General features: G+C 45.4%; 1 long non-coding RNA gene across 1 annotated transcript; it reads left to right on the top strand.

Moving 5' to 3' along the window:
- The first annotated feature begins 1,359 nt into the window (after positions 1 to 1,359).
- Positions 1,360 to 19,042, top strand: LOC103888817 (uncharacterized). Its single transcript, XR_653186.4, has 3 exons — positions 1,360 to 1,568; positions 5,429 to 5,589; positions 18,448 to 19,042. It is a non-coding gene; the product is annotated as an uncharacterized LOC103888817 (long non-coding RNA).
- The last annotated feature ends 913 nt before the right edge of the window (positions 19,043 to 19,955 follow it).

Raw genomic sequence — 19,955 nt, forward strand, 5'->3', positions numbered from 1 at the left:
ATGCACCATAAGAGGGGGTGCCTATAATCTGTTGCTCTGGGTTTCTGCTTATAACTGTTCTATCCACCTAGACCACCGTCTCTGGTATCCATACCCACCTCTTAGAACCAGCCATCTGTAAATTCACTATTTGTGCCAAGCATTGTAGTTCATATGCATTCATTCATTCATTGGACAAATATGTATTGAGACCTACTGCATGCTGGGCACCGTGCTGGTGCTGGGGATACAAGGGTGAACCAAATAGGCATCATCCCTGCCCCCAACCAGCTGCTAGCAGACATTAATAGCTCATGTTTATTGAGTGCCTACTATATACCGACCCTGTGTTAAACACTTTATGAGTTATCTGATTTAATCTGTCAGAGAAATTGTTTCATTTAAGGAGCACATCAAAGTGAACCATAGAGAAAAGTGTGGACTTGCCCGAGACTGTTGGACGGCCTTGGCTGAGGGGTAAAGCAGGGACTCCAAAGCGCTACCCTAACCACCACCTTTCCTTTCCCTGCCCCACTCAGATGCCACCTCCTCCAAGGAGCCTTCCGGAATCTTCTCCCAGACTCAAGGGCTGCCTTGGTCTGTCTAATCCAGCCTTCATATTTGACACAGCCATCTCCTCCCACAAGGATACCCAGCGAACTGGAGCCGTCTCTGCATCCTTCCTCAGGAGCGCTGTTGGATGAGCGACCCCCGAGCCCCTCCAAACGTGCAGCGAATGGGAACTAGGGCCCTGGGCTCCTTCTCTGCCGTGGGTTTTCATCTCGCTGAATCGCAGATCTTCCGGAGGGGCCTCTGCATAGGGCCGACCCATCAAGGCGCCCATTTAACAGATGAGGCGGATAAGGCCCCAAGTGGGTAAAAGTTCCTTGTATCTCCAGGCCGGGTCAAGGTCGACTCTCTTTTCTTCCAGCGAGCCTCGGCCCCTCCGCCAGAGGCTTGGGTGGGGAGGGGACGAGGAAACGACTTCGTCTCCAAAACCCACTGGAGATGATCAGCCTCCCCGGACCACCACCCCGGACCAACGCCCTCCCGCTCAGACCCCAGGCACTTCCTCCAACAGATGTGGGGGCAAGACTGGGGACCCCTCGTCTCCACCCCCGGGCCCTCCTTCGCCCAGCGCGGCCGGCAGGTGGACAGGAAGCCTCCGCACCTGGGCCGGACCGCTCCTCGCTCCCCGCAGCCCCGGGCAACCCCGGCGACCAGGCGCCTCCTACCTGCTCTGTCGAGCCCCGCTCGGCCTCCCGCCGGCACCGCCGCGCTCCCAGCCAGGGTCTCCGCCGCCGCCCGGCGCTGCCACCCTGGGATCCCGCCCCCGCCCGGAGCGTCCCGCCCCCGGCCCCGCCCCGTGCAGGTGATCCCGGGGAGGCCGGGGGCCGCGCCGGGGGTGCCAGGGTCCCGCACACTGGAGTGGCGGCGCCTCCCCGTGGTGTCCCCGCGCCTGGGTCCTTTTTGGGACTGGCTCTGGCACTCCCGGGCACTCAGTCCAGTACAGAAGTCCAGCAGGAGGCTTCCAGGTCGTGCTCCTCCGAGGGGTAAAGAGAGGGAAGGGGCCTCACAAACACACCCAGGTGAGCTCCAGGCACTTTGAGTAGGGTCTTTAAAGGAGCACGATGCTAACCTGATTGAAGGTTTTGGGGGGCAGCTGGGGATTCAGACAACCACAAAACGTTAGACCGGGAGGAAACAGGCTTGGCAGCCGGCAAGTGTCAAGAACTCGGGCGCTGTAGGATCAAAGGCTCCTTCCTCCCCAGGCTGTCGAGCTTCCAGCTGTATCCCAGGAGCCCAGGGCGATATCCCTGGCAGGCAGCAGGCACTCAATCAATATTTATAGAAAGTGGGAAGAGACCTCGGAGAGGGGATCTCTTCTTTCAGAAACAGGGAAGCTGAGGCCCAGGAAGCAGAGGTGAGCACAAAGTCTTACAGCAGGTTAGTAACAGAATCAGGAGTAGAGGCTGGTTTCCCGGTTCTGTTTTCAATTGATTTCCAGAAAGTGATTGCATCTGGGCCGACTGCCTTGCGGCTCAGTGCCTGTGAGATGCTTTCAAACTCTCCTCAGCTAAGAACTAAGATTTTTATAGGAAAAAAAAACCCTGTATTTTTATAGGAAACTCTAAGGTAGTATTTATTTATTTATTTATCTTTGAGACAGGATCTCACTCTGTAGCCCAGGCTGGAGTGCGGTGGCACAGTCTTGGCTTACTGCAACCTCTGCCTCCTGGTTCAAGCGATTCTCTTGCCTTGGCCTCCGGAGTAGCTGGGATTACCAGCACATGCCACCACACGCGGCTAATTTTTGTGTGTGTGTATGTATATATATATATATATATTTTGGTAGGGACAGGGTTTCACCATGTTGGCCAGGATGGTCTTGAACTCTTGACCTCAAGTGATCCACCAGCCTTGGCCTTTCAAAGTGCTGGATGAGCCACCACTCCCAACCCACTTTATTGTATGGAGACTGGGTCTTGCTCTCCTGCCCCAGCTGGAGTGCAGTGGCGGGATTTTGGCTCACTGCAGCCTCTAACTCCTGGGCTCTAGCGATCCTCCCACCTTGGCCTCCCAAAGTACTGGAATCACAGGCATGAGCCACCATGCCCAGCCGCAAGGTGGTATTAACAAATATTGACTGAGAGTGTAATCCTGTAATTCTACTTTCTCATCAAAGACTTGAGACACTTGAGCATGGTCTTTAAGGAGCATGGCGCTAATCCGTGGCTTCAAGAGCTTCCCTGTGGGGGGGGAGGCAGACCTGGTTACAGGGAAAGGCCACAATCTGGGGAGAGGAGTCCAATGGGAGCCTGCTCTGGCCCTGAGGCCTGAGTTCCACAGTAAATGGCACTGGGGGGGGCCACTTCGGGATGCTTCTGGAAGCTTTTCCAGGTTTGTTTGTGGGGGCAAGAGCCCCCAGTGCATGGTCTCAGGTTCAAATCCTGGCTCCACTGCTTACTACTCGCAAGAAGGGAGTAGTTTCTGAGACGTTTCTTTCTGTAAAATGAAGAGAAGATACTTCAGTATAGTTGTGATGAGGATTAGAAATGAGATCACACTTGTGAAGTGCCAGGTAAGTGCGAGAATGATTATACCAAGTGGCAGGAGCTGGGAAGGGGGACTTTGATGTCTTAGATAGGTCCTTCTCTGTGGGGTTTGGTAGTCTTCAGCCTTCTGTTATCTATGGCTCAAGCCCACCTTCTGCTTTGTCCCTTAATTCAGGCTGGCTAAGCCACAGGACACCTGCCGTGTCAGAATGAGTTTGTGCACACCGACAGTAAGGGGTTTGGGAAGGGAGCTCTTCCTTGCATCAGCCCTCCCATAACCAGGGTCAGACACACCAGCCAAGCCCAGGAGGCAGAAGCATGAAAAGGCTCTTCATCGCTCATCATATTCACTCATTAAGTGCTACACAGTGTTCACTATAGGCCAGACACTTTGCAAGGTAGGGCAGAGTCAGTGGTGGCCCCTCCCTGCCCTGTAGACCTCACCTTCCAGTGGGGCTGGGGTTGGAGGAACAGATGACCCAAGCACAAAAGATGGTAACAAAGTAGTGAGACCATCTGAAAAGTTCTAAAGGAAATAATAATATGGTGTCATTGATTATTATGGGTGGGAGGGCAGGGGCTCCCACAGAAACCCATCTGCCAGGGGAGGACAGAGGAGCTGAGACCCAAAGGACAAGCAGGCAGGTGAGGAGGGGCCGGAGCTGGGGCTGGGGAGCACTCTAGAAGGGAGCAGGGTGGGATAGGGTGGGGGAAGCAGAAGGTTGGTTTGTGCAAAGATCCTAAGGCCAGTATAGCAACCAAAGCCAGGGGTGGTTTCAGGGAGAGTGGACAGAATGAGGTCAGAGGCAGGCAGAGATCAGATGTGAGGTCTTACAGGTCAGAGTAAGGATTTTATTCCAAGGACTAGGGAAAGCCATGGAGGGTTTCCCCTTGCAATTAAGGAAAGCAACAGGCTGGGGGCGGTGGCACACACTGTAATCCCAGAACTTTGGCAGGCTGAGGCAGGAGGATCACTTGAGTCCAGGAGTTCAAGACTAACCTGGGCAACATGGCAAGTTCCCATTTCTACAAAACAAATTTTAAAAATTAGCCGGCCACGGTGGTGCATGGCTATAGTCCCAGCTGCTTGGCAGGCCGAGGTAGGAGGGTCACTTGGGCCTGGGAGGTAGAGACTGCAGTGAGCTGAGATCACATCACTGCACCCCAGCCTGAGTGACAGAGCTAGACCCTTTCTCCAAAAAAAAAAAAAAGGAGAAAGAGGAAAAAAAAGATTTTGAAAGGAATTTAATGGAATATTAAAAAAGTGTGGTGATTTTTCATTTTTAAAATAAAGATGATGTTTATATATAAATCAGTTTTATTAGTCAATGAAAATTGCTTATACAATTACCCAACATCCCAGCACTTTGGGAGGCCAAGGTGGGAGGATCACCTGAGGTCAGGAGTTCGAGACCAGCCTGACCAACATGGCAAAACCCTGTCTCTACTAAAAATAAAAATTAAAAAAAAATAGCTGGGCGTGGTGGCGCGCACCTGTGATCCCAGCTACTCAGGAGGTTGAGGCAGGAGAATCACTTGAACCCAGGAGGCAGAGGTTGCAGTGAGCCGAGATCGCACCGCTGCACTCCAGCCTGGGTGACAGAGTGAGACTCCATGTCAAAAAAAAAAAAAAAAAATTACCCAACAAACCACTCCAGTTTCGGATGTTACCATATGGCGTCTCAGGTGCTGGGGGATTTTAAAATAACAAAAAACGGCTGCTTCCGTGTGGAAAATACTCAGAGACAACTGGTTATCCTTCCTTTTCTTATTAGCAGAAGATGTAACTATAAACTAGCCTTTGAGTGGCTGTGTTTTCATCTCCTGGCCAGGCATGTCCAGTCTTTCATGTCTCCCCTCAAAGCCTTAATCTGCTGTTTATGGCTTTTGAGATGGTTGCTGGGGAAACCAGCCAAATGTCATGTGGGATTAGAATGCAATTTCAGGGGAGGAGATGAAGCACAGAGAATTATGAGTCCAGAGAAACCCAAGTCCACATTGTTTAATCTAGTATAGAGAGAGAGAGAGAGAGGAAGGGAGAGAGAGAGAGAGGGAGGGAGGGAGAGAGAGAGACAGAGAGAGAGAGAGGGAGAGAGAGAGAGAGACAGAGAGAGAGGGGGAGAGAGAGAGAGAGGAGGCAAACATACCTAGGCCAATTGATTTTGAAACAATTCCGTGTCTCTCAACTAAGTAGGCAGAGAGTAGAGGGAGCAGCAAAGGCCACAAGACACAGGCCAAGGTTCTAAATGACCTACAGGGCTCGTAGTGCAGTGTGTCATGTGGCTGTTCCCAGATGGACACGTGCTGGGTGGACATGAAGTGCGGAGGAGGACCAATGCCCCTCCCCACACACTGCTGTCTTGCGTGTGGTCTAATTCCCATCTTACCTCTAGGAGCATCTGGCGATAGAGAATGAGAAGACAAGAGAGTGACAGGGGCGGAGTCAGGGGTCTAATCTCCCTGCGAGCTACCTGATCTCCCCGGGCCTCTGTTTTGTCATCTGTGAAATGACGGGTTGGACGGCCTTGTCTCTGAGGCCTCATCCAGTTCCACGGTAAGTCTGATAATCGTGAGTGTGCCTTTAAACAGCCAGCCCAGGTCATTACCTGACAGCTTCCTCATTTTTTTTGCTACGTTTTTAGGAATGTACGTTAGCATAAACCATGTGTTGGTAATCACGAGGGAAAAACTTCTATTCTCAGAATGAAAATAGGAAGCTGTAAATTAATTTAAGTCCTTCTGCCATCAGCGGAAGCCACTCCTCCTCACTTTGGCAAGGAACCTGTGCTCTCCTGGTGGCAGTCAGCCCATTCGCAACTATCTCGGCTGCTGAGTCCTCCTCCCCTGGTACCTCCTTGGTCTATCCTACTATCACAGTCACCCTAGGAATCCCAGAGTGAGAGCAGAAAAAACACACACCGAGAGAAGATGCAATCTAATGGCTACTCCATTTACTTGCTGTGTGATTCAGGCAGGTCTCCTAACCTCTCTGGACATGAGTTTCCTCTTCTATAATTCATTCATTCAGTGAATATTTACCAACAGCCTGCTATGTGCCAGCGACGAATAAAAGAGATGACAATCCTCCTCCGATGAAGCATGCATTCTGATGGGAGAAAAACAACAAAAATGAAGAAGCCAGGCCGGGCGTTGTGGCTCATACCTGTAATCCCAGCACTTCGGGAGGCTGAGGAGGGTGGGTCACTTGGGTCCAGGAGTTCAAGACCAGCCTGGGCAACATGGAGAGACCCTGCCTCTACAAAACATACAAAAATTAGCCTGACGTAGTGACACACGCCTGTAGTCCTGGCTACTCAGGAGGCTGAAGTGGGAGGATCACTTGAGCCTGGGAGTTTGAGGCTGCAGTGACCTGTGATTGTGCCACTGCCCTCCAGCCTGCGTGACAGAGTGAGACCCTGTCTCAAATAAATAATTAAATAAATAAGCCAATGATATGGCATGTTGGAGAGTAATAAGTGCTCTGGAGAAAAATAAAGGGAAGCTGGGATAGTGATATCTGCCTACCCCAAAAGGCGTGGAGCATGAATGAGTTTATAACCTTACTTTCAAAGAGTAGGCCAGGCATGATGGTTCGTGCCTGTAATCCCAGCACTTAGGGAGGTTGAGGCTGGAGGATCACTTGAGCCCAGGAGTTTGAGATCAGCCTAGGCAACATAGTGAAACCCTGTCTCTACTAAAAATACAAAAATTAGGCGGGCCAGGTAGCGGGTGCCTGTCATCCCATCTACTCAGGAGGCTGAGGCAGGAGAATTGCTTGAACTTGGGAGGCGGAGGCTGCAGTGAGCGGAGATTACAACACTGCCCTCCAGCATGGGCAACAGAGCAAGACTCTGTCTCAAAAACAACAACAACAACACACACATGCACATGCACAAAGAGTAATTACTCTTGATATTTGCACACACTCTTGTGCAAATATCAAGATTAATTATAGTATTGTAGATGGATATTTTGTTAAATGAAAGCATTTACAGTAATTCTAAAGGCCCAGGAAATGGGGGTAATCCAGGGAGTAAGAAACCAAGTTTGAGTGAACTTGAACATCCCCCAGCCCTGGGTGTCTCAGTCCTGGTGGTCCCTCAGAATCCCTTGTGGACTTTGGAAAACTCTTGCTAAGGTTGCACTTTACAGTCATAGAGCTAGAGGCTCTGCAGTGGGGCCAGACCAGTCATGGGTTTTTATGAGGTGCCCAGGTGATGCTAATGTGTGACCAGCGTTGGGAGCCACTGAGGAGCCCAAGATCATAGAGAGGGAGTGACTTGCTTAAGGGCTGGCATCCGAAGTGCTGGGATTAGAGGCGTGAGCCACTGCACCTGGTCATTTATACTTACTTTTAATTGCATACAGATTAAGGGATGGTTTATGAAGAAATTTCCAGGAAAAGAGTAGTAGCTTCTGGGTTTTTGGGTCATTGCCATGCAAAGGGGAAGTAACTCCTGGATGCTGCCTAAGCTGACATGGAACACTGGTGGGTGTGTCTCATGGAAAGCTGCTTCTGCCCTGTCCTTATTTTAACTACTCCTCAGTTTGGTTCGGCGTCCAAGTCCCCCTCCAGAGTCTAGTCCCACCTTCTACCTCATGGCTACTGTTAATGATCCAAAAGCATCCCAGTTATGAAAGATAATAATATGTCAACGTGATGGAAACCCAGTCAATCCTGTCCTCTGCTCTGGTCATTTGCCTTAGGAGGTAGATTCCTCACCTCAGTTCCTTTCAGGAGAACAGTGGGGGCTTTGAGGCTGGTTTAAGATAAATAAGAAAGAAAAAGAAGGAAAGAAAGAAAGAAAAAGAAAGAAAGGAAAGAAGGAAGGAAGGAAGGAAGGAGGCAAAAAGCCAAAAGGAGCCAATGGGCCATCTCTGGCAATTAAAAATCTCTGATCACATGACCAGGTGCAGTGGCTCACACCTGTAATCCTAGCACTTTTGGAAGCTGAGTGGGTGGATCACTTGAGGTCAGGAGTTTGAGAGCAGGCTGGCCAACATGGTGAAACCCCATCTCTACTAAAAATACAAAGATTAGCTGAGCATAGTGACATATGCCTGTAATCCCAGCTACTTGGGAGGCTGAAGCCTGAAAATCGCTTGGACCCGGGAGACAGAGGTTGCAGTGAGCTGAGATTGCATCACTGCACTCCAGCCTGGGTGATAGAGCGAGACCCTGTCTCAAAAACAAACAAACAAACAAACAAAAATCACTCTGATCAGGTTTGTCTAACAAATGATCAAATGATCACAATTACAAAAAACAAAACACAATTTCTGAAAAAATATCTGGCATTTGGAAAACCACTGTCCTGCTTTTAGAAAGTTCTTCCTGAGCTATAGGATTGAGTTTTATTAAACTTATTCTATGGGGACTGGAAGTTACTTTTTCTGGGATATACAGGTGTTTGCTCAGTTAGCGACATGTGTGAGTTCATTTGAGTAAACACTTCCTGAGAGCTCAAGTGGGCAAGGCGCTGAGCTGGGCTCTGCGAGAGACACAGAGGCTGCATTCTCTGCTTTTTTCTTATGTGTTTGTTCCCTTACCGGACCTCTCTCCTCCCCATCGTGCCAGGTTCCACATTCTTCCGTGTGTTTTACCATCCACTGTGAGATTTCCCCTGTATGTTTTCTACTTCCTAAACTATGTGAAAACTACATTTTTAAACACAGAATTCCTTCCAGTGATTTTTTTTTTTTTTTTTTGAGACAGAGTCTTGCTCTGTCATCCAGGCTGGAGTGCAATGACACGATCTCAGCTCACTGCAACCTCCACCTGCTGGGTTCCAGCAATTCTCATGCCTCAACCTCCCGAGTAGCTGGGATTACAAGTGGTTGCCACCATGCCCAGCTAGTTTTTGTATTTTTAGTAGAGAAGGGGTTTCAACATGTTGGCCAGGCTGGTCTCTAACTCCTGACCTCAGGTGATTTGCCTGCCTCAGCCTCCCAAAGTGCGAGGATTACAGGCATGAGCCACTGAGCCCGGCATCTTTTATTTATAAAGTCAGAAAATCTAAATAAAAACATGTTATGAAATTATTTCCTTTCTTGGATCTTTAGATGCCTAAATAGGGAAATGGCACAAAACCAAAATATATGTGGCTAACCCTATTAAAAATTTAAAGTAATGACAAAATACTGTTATTTATGTATACTGGCATGTATGATATGTCTCTTATTATGATGTGGAAGACTGGGATAATGGTGTTGTTTCACATTCAACATCAAGATCATAAGGAAGCTCTGTGGTAAATATCATAAAACTCTCTGAAACTCTCTATACCAGAACTTACTTTGGGTACGTTTATCAAACATGCTTAAAATTTACTTCTCGTATCTTGCCTGGAATCAGAATTGAGTGGTGAAAAAAATGAAGACCAGATACAAATCAATGCTTACGTATTAGGTCTCTGAACTTGGACTAATTCACCAATGAATAAAATACTCTCCCCTTCTGGTCTTTATAAAGTTCCTTGAGATATTGAAGTTTGCTGTGATTGAAGTTCACTGTGATAGCTATTTTATTTTTGTCTGCCCTGCTTTCATTTCCCTTTCTTGGGTAAAAGCCTTGCCCATCTGGCCTCAGGGATGGGCAGGCAACCCAATCTGGCCAATGAGAATCCCTCTGCAGTATGGAATCATAGAAAGAAGCTCTCCTTCCACCTGAGTTGTTGGCTACCATGCTCTCTGCTGCAAGGGGACGTCCTTTTTGCAGTAAGAAGGAATTTGGTGGACACGCAAAGAGAGGTAGAGACAAAGACAGCTGAGAGATGAAGAAAAAGTCCTTACCCTATGCCCTTCTAAGCTCTTAACAGAAGCATTTAGAGCTATACATTTTCCTCTCTACTTTAGCCCCCTTTTTCTCCTACTACATTGTACCAGGTTGGTCTATGACCAATACCATATGGCAGAAGTGATGGTCTGTCATTTCTGAGATTAGGTTATGAAAAGACTTCATCTTGGGCTCTCTCTCTTTCTCTCTCTCTGATCACTCGCTCAGGGGAAGCCAGCATCTATGTCCTGTGAGCAGGCTTCTGGAGAGGCCCCTGTGGCGAGGAACTGAAGCCTCCTGCCAACAGCCATGTGAGTGAGCAGGGAAGCAGACTGTCCAGCTGAAACAGGAAATTTCCCTTGGCCCCTTTGTGAGTCTTGCAACACGGGTGCCTCACTTACTTATCCCACAGCTCTCAACCCCTCGTGGGACGGGGAGCACAGGTGAACAGGTGCAGGAGCCAGGGCGAGTGCTTTTGGGCACTGGTAGGAGCAAAACTCCCATGGCAGCATCTAGAGGGGAGTACCTGTGACCCCCCCCCCAAGAGACTGGAAGAGTGTTACAGTGAACACTCTTTTTTATTTTATTATTATTATACTTTAAGTTTTAGGGTACATGTGCACAATGTGCAGGTTATTTACATATGTATACATGTGCCATGCTGGTGTGCTGCACCCATTAACTCGTCATTTAGCATTAGGTATATCTCCTAAAGCTATCCCTCCCCGCTCCCCCCACCCCACAACAGTCCCCAGAGTGTGATGTTCCCCTTCCTGTGTCCATGTGTGCTCATTGTTCAATTCCCACCTATGAGTGAGAATATGCGGTGTTTGGTTTTTTGTTCTTGCGATAGTTTACTGAGAATGATGATTTCCAATTTCATCCATGTCCCTACAAAGGACATGAACTCATCATTTTTTTTATGGCTGCATAGTATTCCATGGTGTATATGTGCCACATTTTCTTAATCCAGTCTATCATTGTTGGACATTTGGGTTGATTCCAAGTCTTTGCTATTGTGAGTAGTGCCGCAATAAACATACGTGTGCATGTGTCTTTATAGCAGCATGATTTATAGTCCTTTGGGTATATACCCAGTAATGGGATGGCTGGGTCAAATGGTATTTCTAGTTCTAGATCCCTGAGGAATCGCCACACCGACTTCCACAATGGTTGAACTAGTTTACAGTCCCACCAACAGTGTAAAAGTGTTCCTATTTCTCCACATTCTCTCCAGCACCTGTTGTTTCCTGACTTTTTAATTATTGCCATTCTAACTGGTGTGAGACGGTATCTCATTGTGATTTTGATTGGCATTTTTCTGATAGCCAGTGATAGTGAGCATTTTTTCATGGAACACTCTTTTTAAAAATTATTTATTTATTTATTTATTTATTTATTTAGAGACAAAGTCTCGCTCTGTCGCCAGGCTGGAGTGCAGTGGTGCGATCTCTGCTCACTGCAACCTCTGCCTCCCAGGTTCAAGCGATTCTCCTACCTCAGCCTCCTGAGTAGCTGGGATTACAAGCGCATGCCACCACACCCGGCTAATTTTTGTATTTTTAGCAGAGATGGGGTTTCACCATGTTGGCCAGGATGGTCTCGATCTCTTGACCTCATGATCTGCCTGCCTCAGCCTCCCAAAGGGCTGGGATTACAGGCGTGAGCCACCGCACCCGGCCTACAGTGAACACTCTTTTAGCTTTTGCCGTTCACAGACGGCTTAAGTGTTAAACAGCTCAGTGGGCCCTCTCTCCGCCTTTTCGCGTGAGGTGGTTGCTTTCCACCAGCGAGGGCAGAGGGTCAGTGTGACAGCCTTCTGTATCCCAAGCTCTTGTCTGGCATCCAGAAAGAAATCAGGTCACATGAACGAATTGAAGGATAGTAAATGCGGGGGATTTTATTGCTGACAGAAGTGGCTCTCAGAGGGAAGGAAAGCTGGAAAGGGGATGGAGCGGGGAGGTGGTCTTCCTCTGAATTCTGGCCATGTCCAATCAGACTTTTCTCCAAAGTCCCACTGTCAAGCCGTCCCTCTGAAGTCAAGCTGCTTCTCTCTGACATCCGGCTGCTTCTTCTCTTCTCCCCTTCTCTGCTCTCTGCCAGTGGAGTTTTTATGGGGTTTTTATGGGTACAGGATGGGGACTGGGTGCGCCAGGAGTGGTTTTGGAAACGGCAACATTTGAATGGGAATACAGGGATTTTCTAAGCTTGGGCCATGTTTCCAGGCTTGAGGGTGGAGCTTTGCCAGGGTCCCTGTCCTTTTCAGCCTAGAATTTCTCTGCCTCCTGTCCTTATCACAGCCTTGCTGATGACTTGATGGCAACCTCTGAGAGACCCTGAGCCACCACTGTCCAGCTTAGCCACTCCCAGATTCCTGATCCTCAGAAACTGTGAGATAATGTTTTCTTGTTTTAGGCTGCTAAATTTTGGGATAATGTGTTGTGCAGCAATAGATAACTAATAGACCCTTAATGGAGTTTTATTAAACCTGCAGTTTAACTGTCTCCTTTTTCTCTAGCATGAACAACTAGTTAACTTCTCTCCAGGAAAACACACCTTAAAGTGTTCAATTCATATAATTGGAGACATCTGGAGACAGGAACTGAGCAGGAGGGCAGCTCTGTGCCCTTTCACAATAGAAGTCATTAGTATACAGTATCTAGGATTGGCAGGATGCCCAAGGGCTGCTTCTCATTTGCAAAGGAGACAAATCTCCATTCTAGACTTTCCAACAGTTGTTAGAAATATCTAATGGGATAGAATAAATAGCCTGCCAAGTAACTGAAGTTATCAAGGAAATAAGTCAGAGGAGGCTAGTCCATTTGGTCCACAAAAGACCTTTCATTCACAGGGCTCACTCAGGCAATTTCTAAGAAATCACTTTTGGTTTAATTTCCTCCTTTGGGGGAAGGAGCCTGGTCAAATCTCTCAGGACAGAATACTGTATAATTTCCCTTCAAAGATCTCAATTATTCAAAAGATATTTAAGAAAGATAGCACCAGGCCGCGAATTAACCTGATTACTTTTTTGAACCGAAAGGAAATGGTGAATCTAGAGTCAAACCACATGCAACAGTCTTCATTTGTAGCTCAGAGAAGAATGAATGATACAGTATATTTTTTTCCATCCATATGGGAGTACATTTAATAAAGAAGCTTCATCTACATAATATAGTAAAGTAAAAAAGAATCTATTAACCCTTTAAAGTCTATCAAAAGGTGATATAAAGTCTCATAGTAAATCAGACTTCTCAATTATCCTTAATCAATTATCTTGCAATTATCCTTGATCAGTGTGCAATTATCTTGTACATTATCCTTGATCTGTGCAAGATGCCTCTTGTGTTTGGAGGTATATGTTTAATGTGTATCTTTTTATTTGTATGTATTCTTGCAAAGTGCATTACTGTCTTTGTGTGGTACTTCACATAATGCAAATGTTAGATACATCTTCCTCCTTTTGGCACTCAGCTGTTTTCAAGATATATCCATGTGGCTGTGTATATGACTACTCTTGCTGCATGGTTCTCCATAGTGTTCATTTTCCAGTTGCAAACACCAGTTTGTCTCCATAAATAATGGTGCAATGAACATCCTCAACGTATCTCTTTATGGCCCTGTGTGAGTCTCCCTTTGGGATATTCTTGGGACATCTCTCTCTCTGTCTCATCTATATCCAGGAGCAGAACTGCAGAGTCAGAGATTTTGTTCTTACTTAGATGACAAAGGACTGCCAGTTTTTCTTCAGAATGACTAAACTAGTCTATACTTCCACCAGTTATATGTCAGATTTCCTACATCCCCTCCCTCTGGCTATACTTGGCATTAATTGCTTTTACATTTTTGAGAATCCAATAGGTATAAATGGCATCTTGTCATTTTAATTTGCACTTTATCTGATTACTGGGTTTTAGTATTTCTTCATAGGCTCATTGTTTTCCTTTTCTGTCAATTACTTTTCATATCCTTTAGCTTGTTTTTCTATTGGGCTGCTTTTCCTTGTCAATTTGCAAAATCTCTTTGTATTTTATAGTTATTTCTCCCGTGTTAGTGTCAGAGGTGTTCAAACCAGGGTGACTCCATCTTGAATAGGGGCTCAGCAAAATGAGGCTGAGACCTACTGGGCTGCATTCCTAGGAGGTTAGGTGTACTTGGTCACAGGATATTTACAGTTAAGGGAACAAGTTAATAATGTTAATGTTAATGGGAAATAAGAGACCCAGGAAATGTCCTGATGTCCCCATATCTTAAGAACAAAAGCATTTTTAGTTTAAGAATATGTTTCGCTTTAAAGATAATAATATAGATGCTTGTGGAAGACAGCAGTTACACAAAGATTAACAGTCCTTTGTCACAAACCTTTGTAGTAGAGCACATCTCCACCATGATTTTTGCTTTATCTTATATATAAACAAGCATTGTATCTTAGGCAGGCACGTTCCCCCTTGTGCTTTTGGGAACGCCCTACTCTGTTTATGGAGTATCTATTCTTTCACTCCTTTACTTTCTTTTTTTTTTTCTTGAGACACAGTTTCACTCTGTCATCCAGGCTGGAGTGCAGTGGCACAATCTCGGCTCACTGCAACCTCCACCTCCTGGGTTCAAGCAATTCTCCTGTCTCAGCCTCCCAAGTAGCTGGGACTACAGGTGCGCACCACCACGCCTGGCTAATTTTTCTATTTTTAGTAGAGTCGGAGTTTCATCATGTTGGCCAAGCTGGTCTCGAACTCCTGACCTCAAATGATCCACCTGCCTCAGCTTCCCAAAGTGCTGGGATTAAAGTGAGCCCATGCCTGGCCCATTCCTTTACTTTCTTAATAAACTTGCTTTTACTCGGCTGGGCACCGTGGCTCACGCCTGTAATCCCAGCACTTTGGGAGGCTGAGGCGGGTGGATCACCTGAGGTCCAGAGTTCGAGACCAGCCTGACCAACATGGAGAAACCCCGTCTCTACTAAAAATACAAAATTAGCTGGCCGTGGTGGCGCATGCCTGTAATCCTAGCTACTCGGGGGGCTGAGGCAGGAGAATCGCTTGAACCCAGGAGGCGGGGGTTGCAGTGAGCCAAGATCACACCATTGCACTCCAGCCTGGGCAACAAGAGCGAAACTCCGTCTCAAAAAAATAAAAAAATTAAAAAAAATAAAATAAACTTGCTTTCACTCTACTCTGTGGGCTCATTCCGAATTCTTTCTTTCCTGAGATCTAACAACGCCCTGTAGGGGTCTGGATCAGGGCCTTTTCCAGTAACATCAGGACTGCAAATATTTCTCCCTATTGTGAACATTTTCATGGCATTCTTCATTGAACATGAATCATTGATTTTGATGTAACCAGTTAGAATTCTTACCTTATAGCTTATGCTTTTAAAGTTTTATGAAGTCTCTCCCTGCCTCTAGGTCACAATGATATTCTCCCACAATTTGTTCTATTAGTAATTTTACATTCTAGATTTAGGTCTTTAACTTTTCTTTCAGCATTTAACTTTTCCAAACATTTCGGACCACAAACTTTTCCCAAGTAACGTACTTTGAAATACCTTACTGAAATATCTAATCTACAAATCGCTTATATTTATACTTTCTATGTCTCAGAAGACCCGGGGAAGCTTGGTAAGATGAGATCTTTCCTATGTGTGCAAGAATTTTAATCTTTTCTTCTTCTAGATTAGAACATTTTAATGTGTTCATTGAGGGCAGGAACATAGTGGTGGCTCACTCCTGCCCTTTAAATATACTTCTCAGTGATAATAGGACTCTGATACATCTGATACATACATTGTATGCATTTAACTTGAAGCCAGTCTATTAGGTAAATTACTTAAATCTTGATTCTTGTATTTCCCATTCTGCATTAAAGATTTTGTTTTTGGCCGGGTGCGGTGGCTCGTGCCTGTAACCCTAGCACTTTGGGAGGCCGAGGTGGATGGATCACCTGAGGTCAGGAGTTCAAGACCAGCCTGGCCAACATGGTGAAACTTGTTTCTACTAAAAATACAAAAATTAGCCAGGCATGATGGCATGCGCCTGCAGTCCCAGCTACTCGAGAGGCTGAGGCAGGAGAATTGCTTGAACCTGGGAGGCAGAGGTTGCAGTGAGGTGAGACTGCGCCACTGCACTCCAGCCTAGGCAACAGATTGAAACTTGGTCTCAGAAAAAAAATTTGTGTGTGTGTGTGTTTTGTCCTAGGTTCTTTGCAGTGGTTTTCCAATTTTCTGTTTTAGCCAAGGAATCCTTAGTTCAAGTGGAAAACATGCTAGGACCTTTAGGTACAGCAAATAGGGGAGCTGAAGCAGGAGTGAAAGGCCCCAGGAACCTGGAAGCATGGCACCCCCTGAAGGCAGCCCCACAGAACACAGCTTGGAAAAACATCAAAGTGGAAATGTCCCCAGCGACTCCACTTTAGATTTTTAAAAACAAAGAAGGCCAGGTGCAGTGGCTCATGCCTGTAATCTCAGCACTTTGGAAGGCCAAGGCAGGTGGACTGCCTGAGATCAGGAGTTAGAGACCAGCCTGGGTAACATAGGGAAACCCTGTCTCCACAGAAAATACAAAAATTAGCCAGGTGTGGTGGTGCACACTTGTGGTCCTAGCTACGTCGGAGATTCAGTTGGGAGGTCGGGGCTGCAGTGAACTGTGTTCATGCCACTGCACTCCAGCCTAGGCGACAGAGCAAGACCTTGTCTCAAAAACAAAACAATATCAAGAACCTTTGAATCCAAATATATTTATCCAGAAAAATTAGATTTTGGTGTAACAAAGTAGTGGAGTGTGGTAGAAAGAATGTCAAGAAATGGGTTCTAGTCCCAGGTCCATGACCATCCAGATGTGTGCATTTGGCAATGCCTCTGGGGGCACTTTCTTGTAAAGGTGTGTTGGGGGTGGGGTGGGGATGGAGGAGGAAGTGGAGGCAGGCAGGGGCAATAGAGGGGTGTGTCTGGGTCTGTTCTGCTGAGCTCTCACAGGGGTTGGAACTCAGGTTCCCATTCCTCCCCCAGCCCCTTGAAAAGTAGCAGCTTTGTTTACCTTTCTTTTTTGTGATAGTTTTACATTGGCTTTGTGTAAGATTTCATTTGAACAAAGAGCAGAGTCCTATGGCTTAAAAATAAGTATTCGAAATCCCACTGCAACTAGATAACCTCTACTGTCATTTATAGTTCCACATTTTGAAGATTTTTTTTTTTTTTTTAACCAAGACAAAAAGTAAGTCTTTACCAGGAATAAATCATTTTTAACCAAAGGGGAAACCAGGGTAAAAGGTTTCTTGGGGAAGAGCTGAAAGTGCAGTGGTTATTTACAGAGTGAGCAGTGACTCACCACCTTGAACTCTGGCACTACACGGCATTAATGTTCAACAGGACTCTTGTGAAAGGAACAAACACAATATTGCACTTCTCTGTCTTATTAGCTAAATGTAAGTGATGCGTATTGAAAATACTACACACAAAAAAACTCAATTCAATGGACTGATTTAAAAATAGTTACTAACTTTATTTGTATTCGTTTTAAAAACAGAACTTGTTACAGGTAATCACGAAGCTTCCAAAAAAAAAAATTACATTCTGCTTTTGTCACCTTGATAGGACAAGGAATGTTTAAATGTCCTTAAAACACAGGGTAGTTAAAGTTGACAAATAACAAACTACTACAAACTATGGATTGTCACTTCAAGTACACTAACATGTGGAATACACGTACATAAATTACTGACCAGTTTTTTTGCAATACAAAGAGTATGCACTACAGCTTATAGTACCATAAAGGTAACATGCCCCAAAATATAACAGAAGATCACAAACACGTTCGGAGAAAATAATAACTTTGACTCTTGGGTTCAATTAAGATTGAAGTGAAATGATTGGGAAAGTTTTCTGAAACTTGAAGGGCATGCACATTATAGCAGAACCGTCAATCAACACTCACATGGGGTTGAAAAGCAGCAGGAAGAATATGGCACGGTAACAGGGGTAACCACCTTTCTCTCTCCTCAGTCCCCAATTTGAGTTAGGAAGATTGGGGACTAAACAGAAAACAATATTTAAAAACATGTATTATCTGCATAGATAGAAATCTTCCATTATGATGAGAGTGAACATTCGGTCAAAGCTATGCAGGAGTGCCAAGAGTCTGCAGGACACGATTCTGTTTCAAAAGGAAATATATAGGTTTACATCCAGACAGACCACATAACGAATTTAGAGAAAGATCTTTACACTGTTATTTAAGCGGGTAGAGACGCTGACTCAGCCCCAGGTTAGTTCTTGAGCTTGGCTAAAAACTCTACTTTGAACATGATGATTTTTATAATCTTTGTCAGTGAACCCAGCAGTTGTTGCTTTCAGTTGTCTTATGGATTGTACATTTGGTAATAAGAAAACAGTCTCCAAATGATTAACATTTTCCCCTGATTCACAATGAAACAATGGCATTCTGACGAAGATGATCCATACACTGAGGGGAGTTTAAAAGGCAAATAAGTATTCAGCGAATTGTAGGACAAGGTTCATAAATCTTTTAAAACTTTTTAAATAGTGAGTTTCTGTAACACGGACTTACAGCTCCAGCTAGGAAGCAACTATTGCCCCATCTTTTTTTCCTTTATATTGTCAACTCAATTATAAATAATTTGTTTCTTTTAGTACAGGAAGATATAAATGCAAATGTGCAAAAAAAAGGAAGAAGGAAAGATGGACCAAGTTCACCTGTTTGGTATGTACGAGGTCCACAGCTCTGCAGAAAGGGGAGAAACCCGGTAGACAGAGGGCCTGATGCACCATAGGATTGAGTACATTTTCCATTGCTTAATTATGTGTGAGACTTTCCCTTTTAAAATAAGTCTATGGTCTGTGAAATAGTCTGTATAAAAATATGAAGCCTTGAATAGGTCAGTCATAGCAGTTCTGTCTTGAACAGAACTCAATTTTACAAGCATGGAGTGACAGTATCGTTCCACTGCAAACTCTTTTATTTCCACAACATACTAGATCTCATTCTGCTTCAGTAGCGTTACCTCTTAAGTATGACTATTAATCATTTCATTAATATGAAAATCTGGGAAAGCCCACATAAAATGCCAACATAATTGCTGGCTACCAAGATAAAATTATTGAGGCAGATTCTAACCCCAATGGTTCAATGATAACAAAACTACAAAACATGGGACATCAAATTCATTAACTAAAATTATTAAGTCACCTCTTCCATCAGATGATGAGATTTTTCTTATTCACTGTTTCCCATCAGGGAAAAAAGAATCCTCCCACCTCATGCCTTTTTTTTTTTTTTTTCTGATGCCAGGAATTAGTATTCATTGCCTCTTTAAGAGGCCAATACAAAAAAAGGTAGAAAAAGCCCTAGCCCAGGAGTTGGGATTGCCAGTTCTAGTCCCTGGGTTGCCTTGCTGGGGGTGCCTAAGTCAGTGCCATAACCTCAGTTTTTCTAATCTATGTAACATGGGGATAGAGTATATGATTTCCAAGGTCACTTTCACCTCTGTGATTGAGCCTCTAAGAAAGCCAAATCTTTTCACTTTGTAATCATGACATTTTTAAAAGATGGAGTTAATATGAATGGGAAACTTTTTTTTTTTTTTGAGTCAGGGACTTGCTATTTTGCCCAGGCTGGTCTTGAACTCCTGAACTCAAGTGATCCTCTCATCTCAGCCTCTCAAATAGCTGAGACTACAGGCACACACCACTGCACCTGGCTAAAGACTATATTCTTAAAGAATGAAAGTACTGCACTTCACCTCTATCTCCTGGTATCTCTTCAATTCAAACACACCATAAATGACTACAATATTTTATTTAAGGCCAGGCGCGGTGGCTCACGCCTGTAATCCCAGCACTTTGGGAGGCCGAGGCAGGCGGATCACTAGGTCAGGAGATCGAGACCATCCTGGCTAACATGGTGAAACCCCGTCTCTACTAAAAAAAAAAAAAAAAATATATATATATATATATATATACAAAAAATTAGCCGGGCATGGGAGCGGGCGCCTGTAGTCCCAAGCTACTTGGGAGGCTGAGGCAGGAGAATGGCGTGAACCCGGGAGGTGGAGCTTGCAGTGAGCCGAGATCAGGCGGCTGCACTCCAGCCTGGGCGACAGAGTGAGACTCTGTCTCAAAATAGATAAATAAATAAATAA

The sequence above is a fragment of the Pongo abelii genome, chromosome 1 (assembly GCF_028885655.2).
Source record: "Pongo abelii isolate AG06213 chromosome 1, NHGRI_mPonAbe1-v2.0_pri, whole genome shotgun sequence".
NCBI lineage: Eukaryota > Metazoa > Chordata > Mammalia > Primates > Hominidae > Pongo > Pongo abelii.